Source organism: Etheostoma cragini, chromosome 16 (genome assembly GCF_013103735.1).
Source record: "Etheostoma cragini isolate CJK2018 chromosome 16, CSU_Ecrag_1.0, whole genome shotgun sequence".
NCBI classification, from domain to species: domain Eukaryota; kingdom Metazoa; phylum Chordata; class Actinopteri; order Perciformes; family Percidae; genus Etheostoma; species Etheostoma cragini.
The window spans coordinates 12,037,784-12,061,537 of NC_048422.1; the positions used below are offsets into that span (position 1 = coordinate 12,037,784).

General features: G+C 39.3%; 1 protein-coding gene across 3 annotated transcripts in view; it reads right to left on the reverse strand.

The window, feature by feature from the left end:
* Nucleotides 1–17,843, reverse strand: part of fam163ba (family with sequence similarity 163 member B, genome duplicate a) — a 33,866-nt gene extending 16,023 nt beyond the window's left edge. For 2 of the 3 annotated variants that reach the window (XR_004659953.1, XM_034896720.1), the window contains exon 1: nucleotides 16,731–17,842. The gene's annotated coding sequence lies outside the window, so the exon portion shown is untranslated. Of the gene's footprint in view, nucleotides 1–16,730 lie in introns of all 3 variants that reach the window. The other variant, XM_034896721.1, reaches the window with a different exon arrangement.
* Between the last annotated feature and the right edge of the window lie 5,911 nt (nucleotides 17,844–23,754).

Consider the following 23,754-nt stretch of genomic DNA (forward strand, 5'->3'; position numbering starts at 1 on the left):
TAATGGAAAACCAAAAAAAGCGAGTAGACCCGAGGCGAGTCGAGTAGATACCACGCAGTGGAAAACCGCCATAAGGGAATGTCAGATGAAGGAGAGAAAAAACAATCTTAAAATAGATATTTTTCAATTTGCTCTGATTCAATAATGAGCAGATCCAAAAGAAACAGAATAATTTGAGAGGACAGAGATAAACGACCTTTATTGAAACCTGTGCTCTGACAGCTGTGGGTGAGCTGTGAACTCTGACCTGAAGTAAGAGGTAATGACCAAAACAAATGGAGATGTTGACCCGTGAGCTTTGAGTTTATGTTACCAAGCTTGGCTTAAAATTGCAGCACAAATCTACATTTGCTGTAACTCTCTAATCTATCTTGTTTGTATGTATGTGGTTGCAGTGTTTCTTTTTGTAACTTGATTTTCATTTGTATTTATATCTTTTCAACCTTTATTTATCCTTGAAAGATCCTTGAGGGGCGGCCTTCATTTGCAATGTCATTGAGTCAAATTACAAAGACAACAACAAAACAAACAACAGAAAAGAGTACACCATCATAAGATACAACTTTCTAAATTGGAAAAAATTATTTGATGAATAAAGGAGGATATTACATGTGCAAAAGAAAGTATGTAAACTAGTTACTATGTAAAGCAAGTACAAGTAGAAGTTTTCAGGTTTAAAACCGGATTTATATATTGCTCAAAAGGCACAAGTGAGATGATTTTAAGGATGTGCTGTAATTTATTCCAGGAGTCAGGTCCACTGAGGTTAAAAGCAGTTTTTCCAAGTTCAGATCGAGCTTGTGGAACATGAAGCAAAAGCCAGTCAGCAGAGGGAGTCTGATAATGTTAATAATGAGTAACAGAGAGTGAGATGGTAGTTTTCCAACAAGGGTCTTATAGATAAAGAGATACTAGTGAGTATCACATCTCTCTTGGAGAGAAAACCACCCTACACTTTCATATAAAATACAATGATATGTAACATTGACATGACTGGTTATGAATCTTAAGGCAGAGTGATAGACTGAGTCCAGAAATTTAAGAGTTGAAGAGGAAGTATGTCTATAAATCAAATAACCATAGTCCAAGACCGACATTAAAACTGCTTTTCCTACAATACATGGGGAAGATGTTTTTATTTCTGTAGAAATGGCCAGTTGGCACACATGATTATCAATGTGAAATTTGAAAAAGAGCTTTTTATCAATCCAGAAACCAAGATATTTATATTCTGTGATTCTCTCAATCACAAGTTTGTTCATAGTGGAAATGTTAGTATAATCTATAGCTCTGGCTCGGGAAAATGACATAAAGTTTGTTTCATCAGCATTTAGTACAAGTCTTAGGTCTTTGAGAGCTTCTTGCAACTTATTAAAGGAATGCTGAGAGTTTTCAATTGCAAGTTGAATATAATCAGCAACATGATACAACACTGTGTTATCCGCGTTCAAATTGGCATATTTGACAGTGATATGAGTTTACCAATGAAATTATATTATTGATATAGATGGTGAAAAAGAACTGGACCTAAGATTGAGCCCTGTGGAACAACTTTTCTTACTGTTAAAAATTGTAAAAATTGAATTGTAGCTTTAAAGAAAGATGTAAAAATAGTGCAGCACAGTACTGTTTTTTTATCTAAGGCTGATACAATGCTATTTATGACCAAAGTAACAGCAATTGTAGTACCGTGCCCTGCTCTAAAGCCTGATTGAAATGGGCTCAAAATGGAAGCTCTAGGCAGAAACAACTTTAATTGATAATTTACCAGTAATTCCAGGACCTACCAGACATGGCAATTTGGATATTGGGCTATAGTGGTCGAGATAGTCTTTATAACCTCCCTTATGTAGGGGTATAACATGTGGCATTTTCCAAATACTTGGAACAATATCTGAGGAAATTAATAGAGAAAAAATATGAAGTATTTTCAGTTCTGAGATAATATGGGCTGAGAGCCTAAGAAAAAAGGTGTACAAATTGTACTCTGGGATCGATGGTAAGAAGAACATTTTTAACTACACTTGAGCAGACAAGATCAAGGGTAAACTTATGCCTGCAATGAAAAGTGAATACATTGTCATAAATAAGAAGGCAATTTAATCCCCCATTCTCAAAAAGGTGACCGACAGCTACTAAATGTTTATTGAAGATTAAACTAATCTCTTTATGGTTAGACAATAGACAGTCATTGACCTTAAAATGGGTAAGAATTGAGGTGAAGTTGTTACTTTTAATAGAATTTACAGCCTTCCAATAATGTAATTGATTGCAGTGTAGCTATCCTGTCATGTGATCCACAAAACCCAAACCCTGATCTTTATGTTATCTAGATTAAATTATTTTTTTTATTTAGGCTGTCAATGTTAGTGTGGTTCACACACAGAAATGAATGCTTCAGAACATAATAAGAACATTTGCAGCAGTATGATTGACTTGAGACTGACCTGACCTCATTCTCATCTTATTAGATCGATGCTTCCCTTTAATTACCTCTTTTCAGTCTTTACAGCAGCTGGATTACAGGAAGAAGCCTCACGCCTAGAGGCTTTAAATATTCATTTTACTCTAGTAGTAACATACGTTAATCACAAACATTGTGATGTCTTTTGAATGAAAAAATCCAATTCATTTTTCCCCAATCCCTTAGCTGTACAGTATTAAAGGCTGTCACATATAGGCTGTCACATAACTGAGGAGTTTGATCCCTGCAACACCCAGTGTGAGGCCATCAACAATACCTTGTACCTTTACCTACTCACTCACATTATGTTGTGCTATATAACAACAGCAGTTAAGAGGAACTTTAGCTAAATCCCATATGGCGGACATGCATCACTGTACTGACCTGGTCTGTAACAGTTATAGTTGGGTACTTATGATGAAACAAAACCGTAATGTATAGTGTACACACTAATAATTTTGAAGTGCTGTACTGTGTGCAGGGTTACCGTTAGCATTACTGCATACATTGCACTTGCAAGCTCAGACATTTGCTCCTTATAAATGTATTTTTAGGTAACTAGAGTATTTCTTGAAAAGTCTTGTAAATACACAATGTCACCCAATGTTACAGTCACAGCAACGACAGCAGGAAACAGTATCTCCGATGCTCCTATTGTTTTCCATGCATCTTATCCGATCCTCCTCTCTATTTTGTATTTATATAACATATAGGGGTGGGGGGAAAATCAATACAGCATGGTATTGCAATATTTTCCATGGTAATATTGTATTGATACACAGACAGAAGCATCAATCTATTGTTGTATATGTGTTGGTCGGTTTGTCTGCCTGACAATCCCATTTTACTGCAAAATAATTGAAGCAAGATGAACAAATGTATCTTTTTAGATAAAACAGATGTTGACAAAGTTTCCTTTTGGGGACATAATTTGAAACTGATAAAAATTTGAAGGAACAAAAGTAGTGTATCGTGATGATTTTGCATTGTGAGGCATCTAGTGATTCCCAGCCCTAATAACATGATGCACATTCTAAGTACTCTATTATATTTGAAACAGTATAATAGTGATAAAGAAGTAAGAAAAAAAGAGAGTTGAGATGGATTTGTAAATAATGTTTCTTGTTTAAATCAGGCAGAAAGGAAATAAATCAGCAATTCAAAAAGAAAACACTGCAAAAGCTTGAGTGTGTTACAGGAATGAAGCAAATATTTCAGGTAAAAACAGTAAATTATGCATTCAGTTTTTTTCCTTCTTTCCCATAACTTTGCATCATGCAGTGCCCTTTTGCCCTCTTGCCTTGAGTGTATCTTTGCACAGATTTCACTACACAATTATTATTTCTTCAAATATAGAAAAAAAAGTTATAACTCAGTTCCAAAGTTTAGCAACATTCTTGTATATCTGTGGAAAACCCTGCAGACACTTGTGGGTACAGACCTTCTTTCTTTTATTACATCCACAATCTGGAAGTGTCATAAGACTACACCCTCACACTGCATTGTGGATAATTGTCTGAAACCAAAAATAGCACAGCAGGCTTGTTGCTAAGCTATTACTCAATGGTGCGAGCCATAATCAGCAGCAAGCATCCAACAGCATAGGCTGCTGTTGTCAACATTTAACTCAACTGAAGTAAAGTAAAAATAATGAAAAAATAAGCAGGACTGCCAAAGTCATGTGAAGCATTGTGAGGTAAATATAAACAAACATTTTTAATATTTCTTGCTTACCCAGGTTGCAATTTACATTGACTTTATTCAAGTTTCCTTTTCCACATCCTGGAGTAGGCAGTGTTCTACATCAGCATCCCTAAGCCTGCTCACATACACTTTACTATAGTGTGGACTATTAACCAACTGACTGACAGCTCTCATTTTCTCACCCTGAAACACCTCTAAACCACGTTGAATTCCTCTGTGGGTAAATTGTCTGAACCATATTAGCTTTCACTGTCAGATGTCTCTCCAGAGATGCTCTATAACATTAGAATGGATCAAACTGTCCCTGCAGTAGCTATCTGACCTGTCTAAAAACACAACATGGCTACTTTCCCTGCAGGCTGGAATACAGCTGGACTCTAATCCAATCTGCGGGCCACACAGTCCACCAACCAAATCAATATAAAGGAACAAGAAGAACAGAGCATTATAGTTTTGAGTTAAATTGAAGAGGGAAATGTGAGTCAGCTTTGGTGTCAGGAAAAGAGAACATGGAATGGAGGTGTATTGAATGTTTATATGACATTTAGGTGACGCTGAAAGTTATTGATGTAATGTAGCTACATGAAGAATTCCAATATGCCATTTCCATGGTCTAGAAAAAGTTCAATGTTTGTGAACATGAGCTACTCGCTCCCAAATCAGAAGATAGAAGTAAGTCTCAAATGTGTGATGTCATCAAGTATAAAGTCAGGAGCTACTGCATAGACAATGAATGGGATACTGATTTTGTGAACCCACAGCATTTTTTTGCATACCCCATTAAACTTTATTATATTGTAGTGTTCTCAGTTCTGAAACAGAACATGTCCACCTATACTAAGAACATTCCCCTGTGGGATCTCAGTGTGATCTATAACATTTTTTTTTTTACAATATATTATCAATGGAGCAGTTTACACTATACTTCATGACATCATACATTTTGGATTTTGGAGAGAGTTTATAATTACTTATATTTTTGCCTTAGAAAATTGATATAACGTGTATGAATTTGTAAAATGGATGTACTTCCCCTTGATTGTTGTTGTTGCCACTAATCCAATTTTGATATTACTGTATCAATAAGAAAAGATCAAACCCCCTAGCAACTCTGCAGTTTGCCTCATCTTTCTCATTGCACGTATAGATTGCTGGCATTTTTACCTCACATAATAAATACAGCCAATGAGACAATTTTCCATGTATTTTTTTTTTTAGTAAAATATATAAATTTGGATGTGGTGTCATGTATTTGTTGAATTTCAATTAAAGCTGAAGACAAAATATACTATGCCATTAAAATATATTATCCATAAACCTGTAAACCTATCCATTTTATGAGCAGTATTTTCTAAAATGGTTTTCAACTGTTTTTGAGAAAAATGGTCTTACTCCAACTTTCTATTTCTCCTAACCTTCTATTTCTATGCTTTTTCTGTACACACACACAGAAATAGCATGCACACGCACACGCACACGCACACGCACAAACACACACACACACATGCAGAGAGACATGTACATGCTGGATCACTTATGTGCAGGGAAGACAGGCAGTGTGTATCTCCTGAGGCTCCCTTAATCAGAACAGTGTGTGAGGGATGTGTTACAGAAGCGGTGAACAGTGATAATTATTTAACCACACACAATCAAACACGCAACTTCATTGTGAAATGGTACAGGAGAAAGACATGTCTGCTCAGGTCCTTTTGCTGGTATTGGTCCACAGAAATGACAAGAGGTAAGGGGCACAAAAAAGAATAGCAGTGGGGACACACACACACAAACGCACAAAGACACTCACATGCAATCCTTTTAGCACTAGCTAACATGCTCAGACAATGGGCTTTGGAATAAATTGCCACGCTTCGATGAAACATGGCAGGGATCACAACAGAAGTCTTGCTAGGAATAATGGCTGTTGACAGGCTTTCAGTTGAATGGGGAAGAAGTACACAGTAGGTGGTGGATTCCAGTCATACACACGAGACAATAAACATGCCTCCAGAACGATGGGATGAACTGTAGCTGTCAAAGAGGGATTTCACACAAATAGCAAAAGACACTGCACATACACACACGCATGGTTCTCTAAGGAAATTACACAAGTCCTAAAATATGTATTCATAAGTTTGGTGAAAGAAGTCCTTCAGAGTGCTCAAGTTGTTATGCCAGGTGTTGGTTTTTAATCTCACTTACTTTGATAACAGAGCTCCAATCTGAAAATATAAAGAAGGACACAATGAACCCTTCTTCGTGACATAATCTCATAACAGCTTTTTTCTCAATTAGTCTTTGTCTATCATCTCAAAAGATGTAAAATCAGTAGCATTCAACTACTATTTGCCACATTTAAATTTAACCTATATAACATTGACCTACAGTGTGTATCATGTTATCAGAGAAAATTACACATTTATAACATCTATCATCACTTGATGTTATGTAGAGCACTGGAGCACAACCTGTCCTTCTGTAACATCCTGGGCTTTTTCAATTTTTTTTTCTGTGAGTAAAAGGATATTGAGTTACGAGGGGAACTACAGACAGGGGGTGGTTAGCTTAGCTTAGCATAAAGCATGGACGTGACGCTAGGGTGACCAGACGTCCCCGGTTTCCGGGGACAGTCCCCTATTTTGGCGACCTGTTCCCAGCTGGATCTGTCCCCGGAGATGTCCCCAGTTTTCACTGTGGCTGACAGACCCGAAATTGGAATGAAAGAAAGAAAAAACTGACAAAACGTAGCCGATAGTCGCACACCCTACACACGCAGGCTCAAGGTAGCCAGAGCCAGCGATGTTTTAAAAGCAGTATTTTATGATGTTAAAATTACTGATTATTTACATGGAGTCTGGTGGGTTTAGCGAACGCAATTTCTTGGACTTTTATGTTTTAAAAATGATCTTAATCTTTAACAGAAAGGTCAACCTCCTTAGAAATCCTTTCCATAATGTTGTCAGACACTTAATCTGGGTCTGTCAGCAGCAAAACGAGCACTTTTATGAACGTAAATACAAGCCGGACAATTATCCTATTAACTTACACTGTAGCTTGTTTCTCTGCTGCCGACTGCTGTGAACTCGTTTAATACTGCGTCAATGTCAAAGGAAAATATGTCCTCAATAGTTTTTATTGTATCTGATTCTCAATGAGCTGTTGCAGAAACAAGCCTTAAGCAATAAAGCAGAAGCTGTTAGTAGTTCACTAGCCTACATTAAAACATTATGAAATATTGAGACTTTCTATTTTGAAATATTAAGACTTTCTATCTTGAAATATTAGGACTATAAGGACTTTCTATCTTAAAATATTAGGACCTTTTGTCTTGAAGTATTAGGATTTTTTATCTTGAAATATTAGGACTTTCTATCTTGAAACATTCCCTTCTGAGGTGTAGTTGAGTGAAGTAGGAAGTAGCAACAGGGGTGGATCTAGGATAGACCTTGGGGGGGGGGGGGGGGGGGGGGGGGGGGGGGGGGGGGGGGGGGGGGGGGGGGGGGGGGGGGGGGGGGGGGGGGTTTAAGTTTTACAGAAGTAAAAACATTACATGTTTTGGAGGTAAATACGCTTCTGAGCTGAAAATGTCCCCGGATTTTGTCTGAGAAATCTGGTCACCTTACGTAACGCCCGCATTACTGTTGACGCAGTGCCATTCCACCTGTCACACTCCATTTTACCCTCACTTGTGAACTTTGCTTGTAGATGCAAAGACGCAATTGTGAGGTCCCCAAACAGAACAATCTACTCTCTCCAGCTGGGTCTCCAGGATTTCCTGTCCTTGAAAATTACAAACCGAATCAGTGACAAGGGACAACCCTGTGGATGCCAACACCCACTAAAATGCGGTGGACTTTGTACAGAGTATACGAACACAGCTCTCACTTCGGTTATACAACAAACGCATGGCTTGTAGCAACAACCTCGGTACCCCAATATTCCCGCAGTACCTCTCATTGGATTCTACAGGGAAAAGGTAGTAAGCCTTTTCCAAGTCCACAAAACACGTGTAGCAGAGCTGGTCCACTGTTCCACAGCAAGGAAGGAATTCGTACAGATCCTTCTGGATCGGAATTGTGGCAATCAGTCAAACTCTCCTTTCCAGCACCCTGGAATAAACTATCCTTGGAAGCTGAGCAGTGCAATACCCCAATAATTGGAGTACAAACTGGTTCTAAAGATGGAAGCCATACCCCCACTCTACCACTTCACAGACACTGTCCCCCACATGTCAGCCATGACAGCCCAACAATTTCCATAGCATCTCAGGGCGACTCTCATCCACCAATGGCACAGAGAAGCTTTTTGACTACCTCACTGATCTCTGCCAGGCATAGACAGTAGATCCTCCCCTTAAAATTCTGTCTCCTCCTCAGAGGAGTAGTTGGTCACATTACTCAAAATGCTCTTTGAATTGGCAATGTGTCAATGCAATTTAGAATACAAATTATACTGAAGCCTTTGTGGATGTGCAAATGTTCCCCAAAAAGAGAGAAGATGAGTCCACTAAACAATAACATGATGACAAAGTTAAATGAATGAAAATGAGCTTTGTGATGCGATGCAACATTGATTTGACTGTATGTTTATTTACTGTATGTATTTTTGATCTCTATTGCGCTTCAATGCAAGCATTAACATAGACCCAAAAAAGCTTACAAATTCCTCCTTGAGCCTTGTTAAAATATGATCCTGTCTGGCTGCACCTGACCCTGATTGCTGATCACTTGATTCTCCCTCTCAGGCTCCTGCTCACCCTGTTCCAGCATTCAATTTCACCAGGTGTACAAAAATGTCTTTTGCCATAATTTCTTTGTGTCTCTGCACTCGTCTCCGACCTCATCCTTCTAATGTAAGGCACTGACATATTCAGCTCTTAACTCTAAACTTGAATCAGATACCTGGGAAATCCCAAGGGCTGTTGAAGATAGAGGGAGAGTTTGGGGTTGTTGGGTCCTACTGTAGTTTTCTATTTTAGCAATGCATGGAAACCAGGAATAGTTTTATGCCTCTCTGGCGTCCTTGTATTGCCTGGGAAACAATTCTGTAATTAACGCCCCTCAATGGATGATACATCATAAAAATGGCTCTCGGCTAGAATATAGTACCTTGAGGACGTTTGAAAAAAAAACGTAATGGTGACTTGGGGGTCTTTTCAGTTAATTACACAGCTCCCTAAATGTCTCTCATCCATCTGAATGACCTTGCTAAGTTGCTCTTCCAGTTCAAATATCATGCTGATGTAATGTAACTTTAAACGTGTTGTGCATGCACTGGAAGCAGTGGACTATGCCCTTCCTTGTCCACATGCTGTATTATTAGACAGTGTTTTTTTAGGTTTTCCTCTGGTATCCCAATCCAATTTTAAGCATATGTTGTCAAATTGTAGAAATTTAAAATAAACTGTTTCAAAAGAAAATGATGGTTCTCAAAAAGGAGGATGCTTTCTTGAGTAGCAAAATGTTCAAACATATGTACCCTCTGTGTTTGTTGTGTGTATGTGTGTGTGTGTGTGTGTGTGTTTGCAACGTAGCAGCAGAAAAACATCTTATGTCACTTTACTTTTGAGAATGATGTCTTGGAGTGTAATGTGCAAACAATGCCTCTTTCACTTTGAACTGTCTAATTTTACACTGCAGACACAAATCTAACAAAGAATCTTTTAAAAGGATGTCATCTATATATCTGTCAGTACATTATTTTCCCAAAACTGGTCTTTCCCGTGAATGGTTAAAGAAAATGAGCTTTCAATTTCAAATCATCTCAAAATAATTGCATATAATCACAATCTGTCATTCTGTCTCTGCATTTCCTGCACCTCCCCTCTGCCATGCAATGCTCTACCCTCTACTGTGCAAATAATACCATTAGTCTGTGTGTGACAGGCCATAATCTTGGCACCAGCAGGCGCTAAAGTTGGCTCAGAGATACTACATTTCTTTGAACTTTTCAGTTGATGGATTGAAGAGCAGGCCTTAGCCCTGAAATTGTGAGATGCAAGCGGTAAAAAACGTCCTCAGCGCACATCAGATTTAGTCATGTAAACAGGTGGATTTAAGGGCCAAGTTTAGGTTTTTGAATTACTTAGACACATAGACCTTAATCTTCACTTTTGGTCCAACCTAATAAGATAATTTCCCCACTTAAAACATTAATCCTATTTTATAGAGCCCACAGAATGATTTCAGAAAAGATCACAAATAAGTTATTAAGCATGTGGTTACTTTAATTTCAGCACTAATACAAGAAAACAACAAGAAACCCTAAAAAAAGGGGCTGCAACAGGTGTTGGCATCAGTATTTTACCCCATTTAGGTCTGTCTAATGTATACTGTATTGCACTGACTTCCTCTGTTGCCAATTCAACAAGCTCAATCAGCCACTAGTGACTAGTGCCAGTAGTGTTGGACACACAGCAAAAACTACAGCCAGTGGTCTGATACAGAGACTCAGTGATGGCCCAGAACCACCGGATGGATGAATGTCAGCTTGGTGCATCAGGGCCATTAGATACACAAGGTAATCAAGCAACAATTGCAACCAAGGCATTGATTAACAACAGCCGTAAAGATAGAATGTGTGCAGACCTCTGTTTAATATAAATAGTTGAGGCAAGTGCACATATTTTTCTGTCTGTGTCTGTGTGTGAGTACATTATTGTCATTTTTAGGGGAGCACAGAAGGCAATATTTAATGTTGTGGAGCAAACTATTTATTCTAACATTTTCTCGCATGCACGCATGCTCGCATGCACACACACACACACACACACACACACACACACACACACACACACACACACACACACACACACACACACACACACACACATAAAGCAACTTCACTCTAATAGCATGAATAGTAGTTACTGTTTCTGCTTAGAGCTGCATAAATATAATAGACAAGAGCAGACCATGACAGCATCTCCAGTCTGAAGGCCCCATAAAAATAAACTGCTGTTTACGACAGAATATCAGTCTGCTGAGAGAGATATTTATGCAAACTCTCTGCACTGTTTGTTCTTTCATATTAATAAATAACAATAACAATAATCAAAACAAAATCTTAGCACGTTCTGCTCACCCTTGGTAATGCATAACCTCTGCATGTTTGTTTGCGTGTATAGTGTGCAAATAGGTGTGTTGTTTATTTTCTATTCTATTACGTTGAAACTCTAAACAGGATAATACCAGTAGCTGCTGCCTGGCCTGCTGCTGGTTCACTCCTGGTTTACAAGTTCAGTGTCGGTCAAGTCTGCTCTTAAAAACCGCAGTGACAGAGAGAAGCTCCGTTAGGACGTCCTGGCGTAAAAAACATGCAACACTAAGCAGATTATACTGTGCTGAGTTCTGCCACTATGACAGGTTAATGCGTTATTGCAAAACACTCAAATTTAATCATATGTAAGCAAATACAGTACAGTAGGCGTGTACATGAAGACATATTGTCCTCATTACTTTTGTCTTTACACACACCAAAGTAGGCTATGAAAAGTAACTCTGATGGGTGTAATGATATCTGGAGATGTCAAGTTGAGATCAAATGCTGTATTTTACAAAATCAATTGCACTAAATGTCATTGGTGACATGATTTTGTACCTTTTCATACGCCAGATGGCACATTTTGTCTTAATATATGAATGTGACAGGGCTGTTGCACAAAGAGGACATCTGTGTTTTCCTTCTTTTATTGAGTAGTTAAAAACAACAACAAAAAAACAAACAGAAGGGCACACAGCGAGTGCAGAAGTCTGCAAAGGCCATGCCCCATCTCGTATCCCTCTCCTTACCAAAAGAGCAAACATAATTAGTGTATCGGCCGTGTAACTTATATTTGTTCCAAAATGTAATTGGTTCTTATTTGGTCCATGCTGCACCCAGTTTTTCTGCATAATCCTGATGACAAGCAAACAAACAAACAAACAAACCCAAAACGTAACCTCCTTGATGGAGGTAAAAATATTCTTGGCACCCTGCCAGTCATGTTATTCAATTTTTTAATCTTTCCCTTGCTTTTGCTTTCCGCTGCCTCTTGCACTATCTCTACTCTTGCTGTCTTTTTTCCTGTGCCCTTTCTCTGTCTGTTTATCCTCTCCTGCCATTTGCTTAGCTGTCTTTGTCCCTTTCTGTTCTCCACCACTCTTTCTCTCTGTCTGTCCAGCTGATGTACAATGCCTTAGGGAGCATGGGCAGGCCTCTGTTTTAAACATCACTTTGAATGGCAGTGCCATTCATAAGCCAAGACAGCGCCTCTAACTCGGAGATTAATAGATCCTGCTGTGCGTCACTTTGCATATTCAAAGCGGAGTGTGTCAAGCAAGCATGGTATTTACAAGAAGTCCCAAGAGTCTAAGGGGAGTCAGATGTTACTATGTATCTGATGCACTGATGAAATCATCACACAGCTGGGAAATTATAGCCAGCTCCACACAAAAAAAACCTGCACAAAAAACGTTATGTACGTCTTTCCCTGCAGCAACTGGTTATTGCAGCGTGAAAATCAGTTTACAGAAACTTATGTCAGATGTGAATTTGTGCACGGTGAACATTGTGTCTTCTTTTATTTTTGTCTTGATGTTTTTATCTGCTTGCATTTAGGTAGGAAAACCTGTGCAATATTAATAAAAGTCTACACCATGCCAAAAAAAGGATTTATTTAGCAAAACAAGGGATAAAGTACAGCCTGTGCAGCCTTAATCTTAATTCCCCTTGGTCTTCACATCTGACAAACACATGGTCCGTACAAGAGCAACAGTGAACATGCATGTAAACATTAAGGAGGTGGGGAAGACAGTAGAGATGCAAAGAGACAGCATAAGGGGGAGTGATTAGTGTGAGTAAACAGGAAAAAAAGAGTAGATGCAGAAAGAAAGGAGAGGAAAATGTAAGTGGAGAACGAAGAAGAAAATGAAGAACAAAAGGCATCCTTTTGAGGATAGATGTTCTTGATGAACTGTATAGATGGTTGAAGGAAATATTCAAAAGCTAAAAGCTGATGATTGCTTGGGTGTTAGTGCTAATGGTCATTACTCAATAGACAGTGTGTGTAGAAGTACGGGTCTTCAGTTACTATGGCGACAGGGCTATTACAGACTGACATTTCACAGAACCATTACCTTTTCTGTTTTTTGAGTGGGTGGTTTACACTCAAAAGTTCTAACCGTTGCTTGAACAAACTTTTCCCTGCTCACTCACTGTATTCTAATCTCTAATCTGATAAAAAGTGAAGCTTAGTGCAGTCAGGCAGAATTGCAGCGATGCATAATAAGATACAACACATCGGAAAGTGAGGAATTCATGAATGAGAATCTCTCCCATCAAGTGCATTTCTGTTGGGATCAACGCTAAGTCCCAACCTCGCTGAGCTTTTTGTCCTTTTCCAGACTGACCTCACGAAATTGCGTATGTATGACACGCCAATGCGCATGCCATTAGTGGCGTGTTATCAAGACACATACTTGCTTTTTAGCGTGTATATCAACGCGTTTGGCCTCCATTGAGTTACATTACCGTGCAATTGAGTGTGAATTTATGTTGTAGCGGGTAGCATGAAAGGGCAAATATCTGTTTAGGGAGGTTGGAAAATCTAAAAGACACACATGATAATGAAGCTGTCATGAATGAGGCACAAGAAAGGAAGGACAAACAGCTTTTCTTCTGCTGCTGCCTCACCCACTTCCTGTTCTTGTTCCCTGCCTCCCTCGCATCCCTTCTACTCCTTAGAAGGAGCTTTAGTATTTCTTTTTTTTGTTGCAATCACTCACTGGGATGAGGGCAGCTGACCAACGACTTGTGCATGTGCATGCTCGCGCCTGGAGAGCGTGCGCTGGTGATGTTGGTGTCTGCGTGGGAACCCATCTGTGCGTGAGTGTGATGTGTGAGCATGTCAGGGTGTAGCTGCGAGGGAGGAGAGCAGAGTGTGGTGCCGAGGGGGAGGGAAGGAGACACGGGTGGAAGAAAGGAAGAATGGGTGGTGACTGTTTAACATGATCATTGAGCAGCCATATTCCCTTCCCCCAGTCTCAATCCATCCACTCCACTTCTCCCCTCTCCTCTTTATCTCGACCACAGCTGATCTATCATGACTCCCCCTCCCAGTTGTGCATTCTAAAGGAAATTAAGCTGATATGTGAGTACACTTTAAACGCCCCCAAAAAAAGAAGTGGATATGCTGCCTCTGTAATTGCATTCACTCTAAGGTGGTTCTGCCAGTGTATGAACCTACCATCCGCCCTCTCTCTCTCTCTCTCTCTCTCTCTCTCTCTCTATTTCACATATCGTGAATCCGTCTTTGAAATTAGCTTTTTTCCATCCTACTTCTGCTTGTCCTTCAACTCCCTCTCTCTATCTCTCTCTCTCTCCACCTCATTGTCTCCCTCCTGCTGTAATGACTGAAGCGATGGTAGAGCACCAGAAGCAAGCTTCAGACAAGAAACACACAGTCACTCATAGTCATGCTTCATGGACGACTTGAGTGTGTTTGTGTGTGTGTCTGTGTGCACATGCAGGAGTATGACAGATCTCCCATGGGGGCCAAGGTTGTTCCAAGGGTCACAGAGGAAGTCGCCATGGGAACACAAGCACTGTCTTGTCTTTCATTGATGCAGGCCCTCTAAAAGCAGAGCATGTGTTTGTGTTTTAATATTATTTTTTGGAGTCCACAACATGAATTTAGTCCCAGTTGGCATTCCTAATACTACCTTTAAGTCTTACTGTCTTAAGCTACATGATGTGAGTTTAAAACCAGTCAATGGGATGCTAAAACAAAAGCCAGCATGGGCATGCCTTAAAAAAAATAATAACACTGACATCATAACATCATAATTCATTATAGCTTAGGGAATAGCCACACCACAGAGGACTCCCAGAGTAACTGTGGAACCTTCAGTCCTCTTGCTTCCGGGAAATTAAAGGAAAAACCTGCCTAAAGAATTTTTGAAGGGTGTTGGAGCACCACAAGCCTCAAGAGCCTCTCTGCAACTGTACTGGACGGATGAACACCAATCTGCCAAAAGATATTTCCTCATTTGGTGTTTTGCTGATGGTGGTGGAAATATTGAGTAATGGTGACTGTGAAAGCCATTGCATATGGTTTCCATTATTGTCAAAAGTTCAGCGACTCGCCGTGTCCTGCATGAAAGCATCAGCATTGTTTTGCTGCACTTGTTTATTCAGGTTTCTTCCTCAATTTGTCACACATCTGTATGTAATGACTGATTAGATAGATAAGATTTGATAAGATTTGATTTCAAATGTTTCAGTGAATGAGGAAGAGGTGGAAGCATTTAGGGAGAAAACATAACAACATCCAAGAATCAATATTTCCAAATCACATCTGCTGAAACAAAAGCACAGTATAGCCTAAACTGGGGTTGAACTCAGGACTGAAACAGAACAATGGTCTAAAATGTAGGGATGCTGTATTACATTGTGATGATATTTTCAAAGAAGGTATTTTACAATGTGGGCAGTATGAAATAGTGTGTTTAGTAAAAGACATCTCAGAAAAAGACTTTTAAGGTCCATCCTTTTACTATAACACCAAAGAACCTCCTGAGGAGGATGGTTTTTGCCATGACTATTCTCAATCAGACCTAAGACACATGAACTACAGAAGTCAGGAGTTAACTTCCCGTGGGATGGGCCCAACTTCCTACTCCTGGTGTTCCATCCCTGTGCTGTTTTTAGAGACAGCAAATATTCAATTCTTTCAGATCTAAATACTGTAGATAATGCAATTTCCTCTTCCCAACCACACTTGTGGGTTCACATTTTAGCTGGTTAGTCATTACTTAATCTACCACAGTCTTTGGGTTACATCCTGTGTGTTCCATTGACTTAATGTTTTTAAAGTCCCTTTAACCGCATTCAGTAGAATGTTGTGTTACATGGCCTTAATGCCGCTTGAGATGCATTTCCACCCTGCCTAAAAATATCTGGAGCAAACAGTTTGGATGTGACCATGGCTAACAGTTGGTGACAGTAGCTGTGGCTCAAAAGCCATGCTGTTTTATCAGCATGTGGCAAACCCGGCCAGCCAGCAAGCCTGTCATACAAAGCACTGAACCTCTCCCTTGCCTTTACCCTCTCTTTCTCATCTATGTCTCTGCCTGTTTGTATATCCATACCTGCTATATACCCACTACAACATCATGATTTAACTTCAGCTTCTAGATACACACTCATGTGTAGGCTACATTGTACTTGGATAGATGGACTATAATGAGTGATACATGTTCTGGGTGAAATCATAAGAAAAGCCTCAAATACGGCTGTAAAACAAGTGTGGTTCTGTCCATGGTGCTGAAATGAGAAACTCGTAGCATTTTGCTTCTCAGCCCAAGCATCTATCTATCCCTCTATCTATCCCTCTATCTATCTATCTATCTATCTATCTATCTATCTATCTAAATTCTAGCAAGCAGAATAGCCAACTTCTCAATTGCCCGCATGAATCAACAAGCAGATGTATCCGTAAAACCAAAGTACAAATTCAACACAAGCATGAATTAAATAGAGCAGAAGAGAAACCCCTGTTTCTTACAGTAAAAGTGAATATTCTTACCTTCAGAGATAAGAGGAATTCACCGGGTCACATCTAGGGTAGTGGTGGCTCCTTGAAGCTCAGGTATCGACCTCTGCTGGTTGTAGTTTGTGTTGACCTCAGGCAATGAATAATGAGACCAATAGCAAAAAAAAGAAAAGAAATAAACGCCCAATCTTGGCTAAGTAATCAGCAAAACACTGAAGTGCCAGTTATCTAAGTAGAGATTGAGCTTGACTTCAGTCCAAATAAACCCCACTGGGACTGATCCTCTTTTATTAAAAAAAAAGACAAAATAGCATAGGCTTACTTTTCTAAATATTATTCTATTCTTTGCTGACTACTTTTACAGACACGTTCTTGTCATTAGCATGACAAAACATTTTCTGTCCAATTCCAGACTTGCAGAAAGACACCTGAAAATACTCCAAAGACGAAAAAAAGCTCCAATAATAATAATTATAAGAAGAAGAATACTAATAATATCTCTGGAAAGATGTGTCAGGCACACACTCAAACCCAGTTCCATCCACCGCTTGTCTGGAGTTGTTTGAACAGTAGAGACTGCTTTACCAGCGCTGCACGCAAAATAACACTCCTACGCAAACATCATCATCAGCCTCAGCAGCATGTGTGTTGGTGGAGGAGACGGGATAATGGGAAATCTCGACATCTCCATTTCAACAATCAGTTTCCCACCGTCCGAGGAGGTCGAGGTCAGATCTTGTTGTGGTGCTGCTCCGGGTTCCGCGGTCAATCGACGCGTTTTTGTTCCCTCCCCCTTCCCTTTATAACCTCTCTATCTATCAATTGATCTATCTCCTCTCTTTCTCCAGTGGGTTTCTCTCTCGGTGCCCCATGTTCGCGAAAAGCAAGCCGGTCAGTCGCTGTCTGGCTACAAAGTGTTTGCCGCTGGCTGGTTCCAGGGAATATAGACTAGAGCTGTATTTTAGATGCACGGTGGCTGCTGGATTTCCGTAGGTTATATTAGCTGATTCCTGCAGAGCGACGTCCGGGGCTGCGCGGAGACGAGTCAAATGCGCTTTGAATAAGAGGTGCCTGCAGACCCGGGGAGTGAATGCAGCCCGGAGTGTGCAGCCTGAGAGGTGGCGCTTTAGACGCAGGCTTAGTTTTGCTGTGGGTGCTGTAGAGAGAGAGAGAGGAGACAAGCGTATGTGTGTGTGTGGGGGGATGAACTTCCTTTTGACTTCCAAGAAGGAGTCAGTGAGCTGTGTGTGTTTGATGGGGCTTGCAGGGTGCTTAATTTTTTGTAGATGGATATAGCTAGTCATTTTCATTACACCAAAAATGTATTCTTAAGAGTTCTAAGCCAAACACTCTTACACAAACACATTTACATTGCATGTACAATGACCTCTCTAAAAATAAATGGAGAAATAACAGAAAACATTGCAAAAGGGATGAAGTTGCAAGAGGGAGCGTGTTTCCTCAGACAAACTCTGCAAACCATCAACCACACCAGGCCCACAGCCTAAATCTGACAGATCACTGTGTTCTAACAGTACACTGGAAACCAGAGGCGGGTGCAGCATTTTGAGAGGATTCATTAAGCTTCTCACTTACATTTGCAGCAGTTCATCACCCAAGCTACATGCAAATGTAACAGCCAAGTCTATGACTATAATTAAAATATTACACCTGTCCTCTGCCCAAGGTGGAAAAACAAACTGTCCTTCTGTCTGGAACAAAATGTTCATTAAATCCATCAGGATGACAGACACAACTGTCCCTGGAAGGATCATTTCTCTCTCTCCGTACCTCTTTCTGTCTTTTGTCCCTTCACTCTCACTGTCTCTGTTTTAGCACATATAAGGAATCCATTCATGTCTGTGTGTTTTCTCTCAAATCCCCTTCATGTGTTCCATGTGCCTTTCTTTGTGCCATAGTATTTCCCTCTTATCAACCTCTGAACATGAACTGTTTCACTACTTTTTCTTTTTCCGTCCCTCTCTCATTTCTCCTCTCTAACTATTCACACATCATCTCTTTTAATGACCCAATCTACCCGGTCAACCTCTCGCCTCTCCCATTCAGATCAGGCGAAGGGCAGTTTGAGGCAACATTAAGAGTAACAGTGTGAGTTTTTATTGCATTCATTATTTAAACACATAGAATTGGAGATTAGTGCACTTTGAATGTGTGGTGTTGAAATATTTATACTAGGAGAGACTGAGATGGCTGGATTTATCATGTCTCTCTCTCTCTCTCTCTCAATGGTGGTTTGGGGGGGGGGGGGGCTAGGGGGACCTGTGAACCCGTAATATATTAAGCCTCAACCCCCCAGTGGCAAATATCTTTAACAATTTTTTTAACAATTTTAACCCAAAGAGGGGATATTATTATTTATGTTCAGTGATAAGTAAAATGTAAACACTGAATGGGTGTTGGAGGTTTGGTGGTATTCTCAATTGCCCGCATGAATCAACAAGCAGATGTATCCGTAAAACCAAAGTACAAATTCAACACAAGCATGAATTAAATAGAGCAGAAGAGAAAACACTCGTGTTTAGAATATTTGGTACCCCTAAAATCTCATGTGGCCCCAGCCTGGCCCCCCCATTTAAAATTTTCTAGAACCTCCACTTCTGTCTCTCTCTCTCTCTCTCTCTCTCTCTCTCTCTCTCTCTCTCTCTCTCTCTCTCTCTCTCTCTCTCTCTCTCTCGCTCTCTCTCTGTGTGTGTGTTTAGGGTTAGGGTCTCCAAATGAAACTTTTTATGTGTGGAGTTGCATCATATTGACTCCTGCATAAATAAAAAGGGACAATACACAGTATTTAGCGAACACAAGAACACATTCTATAAGTCCCACAATAGTCTCTAAAAATACCATTGAGCTAAATCAACAAATTTGATCACTAATACAGTTTTTGTAAAAGATGAACATGTTGCAGGATTATTAGATAGTATGCCTTATATTATAAATTGAATCTAACGCAACAAAACTATTAATACAATGCAAACCATGCCAAACAGAATACAGTACCACTCGCCAGTGCCGCTGCTCGCCGTTTGTTTTTTAACTTTGTATTACCAAACATGTGACTCAATACCAATAACACAATAGCAGCTTCAAAATGCAAAATCCTAAGAACAACAAACGAAAAAGGAAAATCAACTTTGTAAACACAGTACACAGAACAGCCAAAACATATATTTCCAGAATTATTGTACGTTTTGGGATGTGTAAAATCTTTGTAGAAATTAATAAATCATCCATAACTACAAACTTAAAAGCAGATGTGTACAAGTAAGCAAGATTCAGAAGCAGAAAATTCACACAATTTTACTCTACTTTGTAAACACACTATGTAGAACAGCTAAAACACACACATTCAAGTATTGAGGAGTGCATAATACTATCAAAATAAGCCAAATATTTTCCAAGATCAATCAAATCAGATGAACATGGTACTGTTGTGGAGTATACAGACCAGCTGGCCGGCTGGGGTTGATGTGTGTCTGAACTGCTTGGAGATGGTTGCTCGTTGTCTATATCTTCTTTTTGGCCAAGTGCTCCTCCTTGTACATATCTCAGCATTGACCCTGCATTAATTTAGAAATACAAAGAAAAAGGATCAGTATAGAAAGAGACAAAATATTCAAACAAAGAATCTTATACCGAAAAAAATGATAAATATTTAAAACTGAAAGCATGCAGCCAAGGAACTCTCCCCCTTTATTATTTATTTATCAACTATTTGATAAATCTAATCTAATCTAATAGAAAAGCATAATCAAATGAATATTGCACACAATTCATTAATGTTTCCCTTAAATCATTCATAACAACATTTCATATTTATACCTTACCTACATAAAAGGAATAAAGTAAAATGATACAACTTACACAAGACTACATTTCTGAATCTTAAACATTATTTTACAATTTAATTGAATACAACACAAATACGGGAGCGTTTTACTATTTCAGCGGCAGACGTCGTCCATGCATCCTGACATAAATACAATCAAAACTCCAGTTCATTTTGTCTTGTAGATTCTTTCACATTCAGATGTAGCTAACAGCTAACAGATGTAGCAGTTAACACTTTATCAAGATTCATTGTCTGTCCCACTGCACATCCCACACCTCACCTGTTTTGTGTGAGAGACTGTAGCCTACATTCTGCTGAATTCTACTAAATGAAAATCCTAACGATGGTCCTGGGTTTATTGGGCGCCAAAATATGCATTCTTAAATGACATTATAGTAGGTAAACTTTGCTTAATGCCTTAATTGAAATCTACATGGTAAGAAATGTTCTGAAGTAGAATTGTTGGCCTACCTTGTGCACTGGCTGCTAAGTGTAAATGAGAAATGATTGACCACTGTCGCGTCAAAATGAACCAAACACTACTGCTCAACATCTAAAATAAAGTTACAGCTAGTTGTCATCAGTTACTTTTAAAATAAATAGTGTTAAAGTAAAATCTCAATTTAGTTTGCACGTAAGTTATAAGATATTTGAGTTCGCTAACATTAGCAAAACGTCAACTAGTTCGAGGTGTCTGCATAGCTAACCATTACATCAACAGCACGTTTCCCTTATTTAAGAATGGTTGAACATGGACTTACCTGCAACTAATGCACGGGTATCATCTCACAGTTTCTTGACTCCCATTATCTTTTTAAAGCCTTTTCCAAAAATGTTTCTACTTCTAAAGTTACTTTGTCAACAGATCACTGAGATAGGGAAGGGCACCAACGGAGAGCTTGGGGAGTTGAGTGTGTGTGTGTTCTGCCTATTTTGTAATATACATGCCTAAAAAGTGCCTAATATGTTCATACTGTAATAATATCAGCATTAAAATTATTATGACTGATAAATGATGCGCATGGCGGCAACGATGGCACTGCCACTCGCCACAAAACATAAGTATGTTCATAAGAAATGGAAGTTTTTCCTTGCCTCTGTCGCCTAGTGCTTGTTCTTGGTGGGAATTGTTGGGTTTCTGTAAATAACATCACAGACTACGGTCTAGACCTGCTCTTTTATGAAAAGCGCAGTGAGGTAACTGTTGTTATGATTTGGCGCTATATAAATAAAATTGAACTGAATCGAATTGAATTAGATTACTAATAATTTATTTTCTGTTTGTCCATACATTAACTTCTCCCAAACCAAAAGGAAAGCATGATGGGATATTTTAGGGGGAAATACTGGGATTGTTCTAGGCAAGATAATGTCAGATAGACCCCCAGGCTGTTTATATAAACAGGCACAGGCAGACAGGCATGCACACACGCACACGCACACGCACACGCACACGCACACGCACACGCACGCACACACACACACACACACACACACACACACACACACACACACACACACACACACACACACATACGATTACACAAAGGGGCCATCGTTCTCTCCCTAAAAGTGTTTATTCTTAACCATCCCCCATTCTATCCTCTTCTTTCTCTGTCATTTGATCCAGATCACAGCTGACTTTACGGCATTTATGTTTGCTGACTGGAGCGGCAGCAGAAGAATAAGTTTCACGTAAGACAAATGAGAATGCAGGAAGAGTGTGAGAGAGGGTTATCAGCAGTGATATAGAGCAGTGAGACAGAGGGGAGACAGACTGTTTAAGAGGTAGACGGTGGTGATGAAAAGAGAAAGGAAGACACATAGAGAAAGAAAAAAATGGTGAGCCTCACATTAGGGGCAGAGACACATGTGCCTGAGGGACTATTGGTCTTTATTACATTAACCAACATAATACCAGTCTGTGCCTTTCTGTTCTGCTCTCTCCGTTTTCTGCTCAGATCCAAACCTTTTCCTTTTAAGGAAAATTGATTTGTTTGACGTCATGTGCAAAATGAAATCCAGCACACATTAACCCTATAGCATATTTGATGATGAGCTTTCTATGGAATTCACAGAAACATGAGACATATTGAATCCTCCCCACATGACATGAAAAGAGATGTGAACTAATACACAAATGAAGTTGCATGTCCTACATTCTGTCTATCAATCCTTCTATCCCATATTATCACTAGCCATATCACGTTGAGAGTAATAACACCAGGCTGAAAAGCAGTGCTTCACTGCCCTGTCTGGCTGAAAGCCAGTATCACTTGGATGTGGTTGGGTGTGGTGGTCAAATGTGTGCTTTACTGCCCCTGTAACCACACCCAATGGTGATGTCATAGGGTTTTTGAGTACACCTGTACATCACTGCAGTAAGATGAGAAGTTGAACCACTGGAGGTCAGCAAAAACTACATTGTTAGAAGTGTAAAGTTAAACTTTAAAATGTAGTTAAACATAAAAAATAAAACTCTCTCCTATCAACCCCAGAGAGGAACCTAAGTTTCTAAATTGTTTTCTTCATTTATATCTCTTCTCAAAGCGTATTTGTTTTGAAGGATATTTCATGTCTTGTTTTCATTCCAACTGAAGACTCCATTAACTGATAGGACTCCTTCAAGGAGAGGGAATAAAAAATATTATTGAAATCCCTTGGAAAAGGCGTTTTTCAACTGTGACATTTTGACATTTGACTGTAGTAAAAGCACAGTTGTTATTATTTAAAATAACAATGGCCCAGTTATACTCAAGTTTGGTCATGAGAGTGTGACAGTGAGGCAGCATGCAGCCTTTTTTTCACCTGTACTTTTTCCTACTGTGACATGTCGAAATATGCTCTGTGAAACAGGGCCGTTAAAATCTGAGTGTTGGATCTCCACAGCACATTGTTGGTCAGTCCTGCCTCATGCATTGTTCAAATAGATTTATTTTATTAATCTATTTATAAAATAATTCTATTCCCCTTTGTGGATTTCATTCCTGTATTTTGTTTGTTAATGTCTGCTTTCTGTAAAGCACTTTGTGACATTAGTTATGAGTTAGGTGCTACAGTGTGCAGCTGCATCATTGTCAGATACAATGCATATGGAGAATTCCATCAATAGAACCTATCATAACCCTTACATTATGATATATGTGTTTTATGACTATATAAGAACACATTTATGCCTTTTGAACTTCTCTTTATTTAGATTTTCTACAG